Source organism: Humulus lupulus, chromosome X (assembly GCF_963169125.1).
Source record: "Humulus lupulus chromosome X, drHumLupu1.1, whole genome shotgun sequence".
Classification (NCBI taxonomy): domain Eukaryota; kingdom Viridiplantae; phylum Streptophyta; class Magnoliopsida; order Rosales; family Cannabaceae; genus Humulus; species Humulus lupulus.
This window is the reverse complement of record NC_084802.1, coordinates 257,891,819-257,899,708: the sequence shown is the minus strand read 5'-3', so window position 1 is coordinate 257,899,708 and position 7,890 is coordinate 257,891,819. Positions and strand designations below refer to the sequence as shown.

Here is a 7,890-nt window from a genome sequence, read left to right as displayed (position 1 = left end):
GAACCACAGCACAAAAACCAATTGTTATCTTGAAAACCCAAATTTCACCACTAATGTTTCAAATGCTAATTAAATAGAAATTTACAAAGGAACAATGCTGGATAAATATCCAGTTTTGACAATAGACTCCAAATATCATAAAGTCAAATTTAGATAAGAGGATTAGTTAAAGCCAAAGCTTTACAACCTTAATTAACAATCAGAATAACTTCAAGACAGACTGCTTGTTTAGCTTTCTGAATGTGAATATTGGCAAGGAGAAGAATTAGATGTTCCCTCTGGTTGGCAACATTGCCTTCCTGGTTAGAAAACACATTATGAAAATTCAGAGAAGCATCAAAATATGAGCAATGCAGAAGAAAGAGCACATAGTCCAACCATGGAAAACAAAAATCAGAAGTACTTGGCAAAAATGGCCTGAATGGACAGGTAAAGTCATATCTCAACCTTTTTCTAGAGATTGTCTAGTCAGAAGCTATCTCCTTTAACATCTATTTTTTTAAGAAAAAAAACCTCAAAGCCATAGATAGTTTTCCAAACCATGAAATAGTCTTAGGAAGGGTACAATAATCAAATTTAGAGCACCATAACACTAGCTGCGGAAATTATTGTTAACTGGACATTTTTTGCCTTTGAAAAAGAGAGTAATGAAAAAATATTATTTTGCCAGTTAGGGACAAGTAAAGACAGCCATCTAATAGCAACAATGAAATAACAAAAGAACCATAGTTTGCTCTCAGAACTGTAATATGAGTTTTGCTCAATACACCAGAGCATACATTTAGTTCAAATATTGTTAGATATTAGATGTCAAACTAGGAATGCATTGCAAGAGAAGGGAAGTTTGTAGATTACCCCTAACAATGTGACCAAGATACGAGCTCCACTGCATCCTAATGGGTGTCCCAATGATACAGCCCCACCATGTACGTTAAGGCTTTCCTGAGATATTTGGAAATTGGAAGAGTAAAAAAATGTAGATAAGGAAAGTGACAAAATGGAGCAAAGTTGAAATGCATTGTGGACAAATGAATGACTATACAAATTGCAGAAAATGGAAGAGTGATCACATTTAAAATAGCATACATTTCAGACTTAAGAGTAAATCAACTTGAAAGAAATCATCTAGTTTTCTCCAAACTCACAGGATTAAGACCAATGCAGAATTTGGCACAAATTATTTAATAGATTTAAATAACAGTAGAAAAAACTAAAAAACAGCACATATAACTATAGAGCCTAATATGCTCCATAGAACAATAGAACGAATTGCAACTTTTATTAGGAGACAATAGCTTCAACACAAGATTTCCTTCAAACCATTGCATGGAGCCTTATAAAGACTGAGCAAAAGGAAAAGAGACAGAGAAAAAAAAAGGGGGATAAGTCTTCCAAAAATAAGATAGTAACTTAACATACAAATAAGAGCAAAAATAAGACACTTGAAACATATTTATTAAGTGCAGTAAAAATAAGAGCAAAAATGAAGGAAGCTATTCTAAAATACTGAGGAAAATTACCTGTTGTTTGAGCCATTCATTGTAAAGTTGTTGCCAACCAAGTTACTGCCAAAAAAAATGACAGCTTTTTTTAGACAGAAAGAGTTAACCAAATGTACCAGTGAGTTTCTTAATTAACTTACAGTTTTTGTAACTGTTGGAGCTCTCCGTTATTCGATGGAATTGTACCAGTGATATTGTTGTTCCTAAGTACTCTACAGGTTTTTTTTAATAGTTGTTAGATTATATGTCAAAGCAAAACAGCACAGAAGAAAAAAGATATGTTTGAATTTGAATGATTTATTAGAAAGGGTGTAATAATGTGTTGAAACCATGTTACTTACAAGGTACTTAGAGACTTCATATCCTTGATAAATGCAAGAGAAGAACTTACATTAGATATTTCACTTAACCGCGTACAGATAATTCACACTAAAGATTGTTAGCATTAAAAATTATAAAAATCTGACAAAATACTTGCCAACTAGTAAGGACTATCTACTGAAAACAGGTTTAATTAATTAGAATTTGTAAAAGTAATGTCCCCACAAAATTGAGCTTCAATCAAAACATTTAAAATTATGATTATTTTAGCACTAGACATATATATCCTTGAAGTCATAATGCAATTAAGAAAAATTATGATTATTTTCAAAGCCCATTTACATCTTCACCCACCTCGTAAGAGATAGAGAGAGTAGTAGTAGTAGTAGTTGTAAAGACGGAATGAAAGAGAGATAGATAGATAGATAGATATGATGGTGGTGGTGGTGATAATGAGGCGGCAAAGATGTAAAGGGAAATTATGAAAAACTAAGGAGAATTTGTTTCCAATAATGAGTTTTTCCATCACAGGGCAGAAATACTATTATGCATGATATAATCATCACTAGAAGTCATTTGAAAAGATCAGTTAACAATACAATGTAGAAATAAACACGAAAATGAAGTGAAAGTTCCTCCCTTTAAGTGGGTAGGTTCATATAAAGCTTTCTAGGCTGCATGTCCATCTATTAACGCAGCAAAAAAACTACTCATAAACATTTGCCATCATCTATTAAAGAGCCCATTAACATACCAAACCAGAACAACAAAATAAACATTGAGTGAGAAAAATGCAAAGAAAAAAGTTCAAACTAGAGCCATAATCATAGAGACTGAGTTCAGTTGGAAATTAAATATGATTTTTCAAGAGAATGCGAGTGAGGACGAGAGGAATATCTAGCATTTACTTACTGTTAGAGGAATATCTAGCATTTACTTACTATTAGAGGAATAGTTCATTAGCTGAGGGTGGATTTATGTCCTTATCAATATGGCTCACCTGAATAGCACAGATCAGATGCATATTAAATTATTATTAGGCTTATTATTAAGACACTAAACAGTAAACAGATCAGATGCATACCTCTATGCTAACCCTTTGTAGACCTTTCCTGATTTAAAAATAACACCTGTTACGATTGCTATGGTGGATGGTCCAAAAAACAGCTTAGATAAGGTGATATGGACATAGGGATATCTTTCCTGTTACACTTTTTTATGTAAATAGACTTGTTTTGTTTTAGCAAAGTTCTAACCTGCAGTTCCTTCACCAATTACATTTGATTCACAGAGATTGTTTGTTGCAGCATACACTTCCTTGACAGGTACTTTTCGGCAAGCAGGCTCTTTTGTAAGGACATCCCTGAACAGTCATGTGAATTAGACAAAAATAAGTACAAGTATGGCACATGGCATACATCTAGGAAAAAATGGCTTCTTGTTTAGTGGTGAAACATTTTAGAGCATACCATGGTTTTTGGATGGGAGATTTGATTTAAAGTATCTTCTATACAGGAAGCATGCAGCAACCAATACCATCATTACAACTCCTATTAGGAAACCAATCAGAATCCATACACCTACATCCATAAAGCAAAGTTTTTATTTCAATTTCCATTTCCATACAGAGTATTTGCACAATTATCCAGTCAAAGAGGAATTATCACCTTTTCTAATGCTATTCTTCTTACTAAGCTTTATGTCTTCCCTTTCTTTTATTATGCAAAAAACACAGACCAGCTGAAAAAAACAATTTGAAAACAATACTTTTGTGTAAAGTTTCAAGAGAAACATGTACATAAAGGTAAGCAAAACGAGACAACTTCCTTGCTCAGTGGAATTCAGAAAAGAAGATAGAATCAAACTTAGTGACAAACTTAGTGACTGAATTAATAGAATCAATTCTCATTAAAGAAGTAATGATACAAAAGAGTATATATACAAAAAAGACAAAAACTAATAAAGTAACTAATCTACAAAATAACAATAATTAGTTACAATGAACAACTAACTAACCAAAACAGTTAGTGTTGTTGGGAAAGCATCATATGGGCATAATTGTTGTAATGTGATATTTTAGTGTAATATATGGGCATAATTGTTGTAGTGTTGGCATAATGCAGAACAAAATTTCTAATAAATGGTCTGAATACAAGCGGATTTACAGAAACATAGATAACAAAATTTAAAGCATTAAAGAGATCTGCCTTTGACAAAACACCTTAACTACAGCCACTATATAGCCAGAATAAACGCTTATCCAACTTTGTTTGGCAAAAATAATATCCTTAACAATTCAGACAACTTAAATATGTGGAGAATGAGAATTGCTGATGAACTATACAAAACCAGTATGATAAGGATGTACACTGTAACTGTATATATAATTATATATATATTTGGGAGTGAGACTGCTAGCAACACTCTTCTTCCTAATCTCTCTCTCTCTCTCATTTCTTAGCATGTAGATAAAAAGATTGTATCCTAATACAAGATTGCTGGATGCGGTCTGATCAGAATCCTGTATGAATTTATATCAGAAAACAACATACAGGATTCAACTGAATACCCCTTGAAACTCTAGCATAAACCAGACATAAAATAGTTCACATGTTTTATGCTAATTCTTTTACGAAGAACCAAGCAAAAACCACTCAAGCTCTCTTCTATTCATTCTCTTTACATGTACAATCATCCTAGAGATCCAACTCCATCTAGACCATTTTATCCCAATGCCCTTCCCTGAAAATAAGAAAAATCCTAGTGAACTATGAAACTCATATTTTATATAACAATCATTATTAAAGATCCATAAAATATTATCGTTATTCTGTACAGCGTAACTAGTTACACGAAAAGGTGACTAAATTAAAGACTTCCCAATAAAGGACTTTTTTTAAACTACTACTACCAGTCACTCTTCTCTTCATGATTAATATTATTAAGCATGCCAATCAAACATTTATCAATAGATTACAAATGGCAACTATCAAAGGGAGACAAAATAAACGTTGAAGGAAGATAACTTAGTCTGACAAAAAACCAAAATTCTATCTTGAAATCAAGGTAGCTGAGTACAATGATATGCTAGAAGAACAGAATAACAGAACCAATTAAGCAATTGTACAAAGTAAAAAGTTTGTTTAGAACAAATTATATCAAAGGACTTACGATGATGGGGCTTGCAGCAAGCAATAAGCGAGAAAAACTGCTATCATTGCCCATATGCCCCTATATGAAAGAGTAGACATAGAGTTTTAAAACAAATTACACCAACTATTAAAACAGAAACTACATAAATAGGTAAACAAAAATAACAAATAAGAGCCTACCTTTTAACTGATGTAACAACATCTCCAGATGCACTACCTTCTGGATCCAAGACCCCGCTTACCCAACTGGTAAATGCATCAAGAAAAAAAAAAGCAAAAACAATCTCTTAGTACTTGGTGAGAATGATCAAGAAACAAAAATACTGTATCATTATTTTGCAACTTCAGAAGTTCAATCTTCCAACTTCTAGATAGCCATAAGTTAACCACCACCCAGTAAAATCCCCATCCTAAGAGAAACCAGTAAAATCCAGTAATAAAAAAGATAGAAGCAACTAGCATGAGTATCACATAAACAACCAAGCAAAGTGAACAACAAACTAAACTAAACCAAAGACAGCAATAAGCAAAGGAATTTGACATATAAAAGTACTGAAATTAAAAAGCTCCATTCAGAAAGCATCGATTTTTAAAGCTACTTACTGGGTTAGGAAGATGTTCTGTTTTGTTTTTGGTCTCATACGACCAGCTACCATCCGCATTGATCAGCACAAATCCAACAAGATTCTTGACAGATACAACCACTGCCCCTCTGCACCAAAAACAGAAAAGTAACAAGTTAGTGAGCATATTTCACAATCAGAATACTAATCTGTGATTGTATATAGCTAAAATATCTTGAAGGGATCTTGACTATATACCTCCAAAACTATATCTACATATTTCACAATCAGAATACTAAAATCTAAAATTTCTGGTAAGGAACGGTAAACTATTCACTCAAGCATCATTCAAGACAAAAAATCCAAATATACCCCTCAACGGCGTAAGCCTTATACCCAGCCACCATTTTCTTCCTCTGCAACTCAGGATCGTTCAAGCTCCAGCTTGGTTCACACTCGGGGCTCTACAGCGGAACGGGTGTAGAATCACGCCTGGTGGTGGCTCGTGAATGGAAGTCGCATTGGGTCAAAGACATGTAGAAATGGGCTCGCACCTGGGGTCACTTGGTTTGGGGGTTGGGTTCACGGGTGCCTGAGATTTAGAGCTTGGCTCGGAGAAAAATGGTTATGAGGATGGTGGTTAGGTGGTCGGAGCTGAAGCATGGATTGACTTCGGAGACGGAAGAAAACGGGGGAGTTTTTCTGAAAAAGAATAAGGAATTAGTAAAATAGTATAAGGCAGGCGGGTTCCCAAAATAAATTACCGCCCTTTTTTTCCCACATATATATAAATATACCATAACTCTTTTTAAATAGTATTATAATGATGTGTTATGGTAATGGGTGTTTGGTGTAGTGTGCAGTCATCAGTATTATGACCGATATCATAGTGGAATCAACAGAATTTTGAGGGATCTCTTTTTTCCCTTTGATTCTTTAACGGCTCTGGTTTCTTCCACGGAAGGCGACCAGAATTTTCCAAGAAGATGCACTCTCTAGTATCCGTGACGTTGGTATAAGTTCCATAGATCGATTTAAACTTCTCCACGGATTTGTTTTTCTTTAACCCGCTTTGGTCACCCTCACCATTTCCCTTTCTTTTATTACCCCCTTGGTTATTCTGGGCAACAGTTTGAGCTGCGGTACCAGCAACATTTGTTGCTGCTCCAACGGGTTGAACAGGGGCTTTACTGGTTCTTACAACAGAAGCTCGCGCCTCTTCTAGATTAATCCACCTTTGAGCTCGGTTCAGGAACTCATCCACAGTGTTAACTCCCTTTCTCTATAGTTCTTGTCATAGGTCACCTCCCACAAGGATTCATGTCCTCATTTCCATGAGCATTGAACTCTCGTCGGCATCTCTAGCTCATGCAGAAACATTGGCAAACCTACTTAGGTATGCTTTCAAGGGTTCTCCGGGCTGCTGCTTTACATTTGCAAGGGAGTCAGCTTTAATCCGAGCTGCTCTAGAAGCCCCAAAAGCACTCTTGAAATCAGCAGAGAAATTATTCCATGAGCTGATAGAGTGTTTTTTGTACTGTTTGAACCATTGCCTAGCTGCCCCGATCAGAGTCGAGGGGAATATTAGGCACCTTAGCTTGGGCCTGATGTTGTGGGCCATCATCAGGGTGTTGAACATCCCTAAGTGGTCAAGAAGATCTCCATCTCCATCGAATTTTGATAAATGGGGCATCCTGAAACAAAATGGGTATGCAGTTGCCGTAATGTTTGGGGCGAAAAACTCGAGCTCATCCCCTGAATCATATTCATCTTTTTCCCTTTATGATATGAGTGTTTTCATCAGCCCCTCCATCTGGGCTAACCATTCAAGGGTTTGGTCTTTGATTCCTTTGTTATTCTAGGGCTGTTCAATAGCTCCTATCCTACCATATGTGTTTGGCGGGTTGTTGTCCCTCCGAGTTTGAGCTTGGTTTGGTGGAACATTCCCATTATCACGTACTTCGGAAGGACCTCCCTCTTGATGAGTGTAACTGGCTCCTTCATTTTGGACTGAATTTCTCCTCTGTGAGTTTAGGCGATCTCTTAGATCATGTTGTGGATCGAACCGAGGGCTCTGAGCCAAACTCAGGTGATTTCTTAGGTCCGCATTGGATCTGCCACTTCGATGGCTCCCAGTCTAATAAATCCCATTAGTGAAACTCAGTGCTCGTAGTTGAGGCTGAGGATCTTGATCATTGACCCGCGTCTGTGGGTCATAAGTAGGGGCAGCGGGAGGAGGATTTCTCCTTCTGTCCCCATAAGTAGGAACATTTTGCGCATAATGAGGCAGTGTTGGATGTCTTATGGGTGAAGGGGGATGCCTAACTGGCAAGGAAATTCTTGTCCCGTCAA

General features: G+C 36.0%; 1 long non-coding RNA gene across 1 annotated transcript; it reads right to left on the bottom strand.

Annotated features, from left to right (window-relative positions):
- Positions 1-218: 218 nt before the first annotated feature.
- Positions 219-1,916, bottom strand: LOC133805064 (uncharacterized). Its single transcript, XR_009878819.1, has 4 exons — positions 1,844-1,916; positions 1,521-1,714; positions 856-942; positions 219-299 (listed from the first exon to the last, which is right to left on the bottom strand). It is a non-coding gene; the product is annotated as an uncharacterized LOC133805064 (long non-coding RNA).
- Between the last annotated feature and the right edge of the window lie 5,974 nt (positions 1,917-7,890).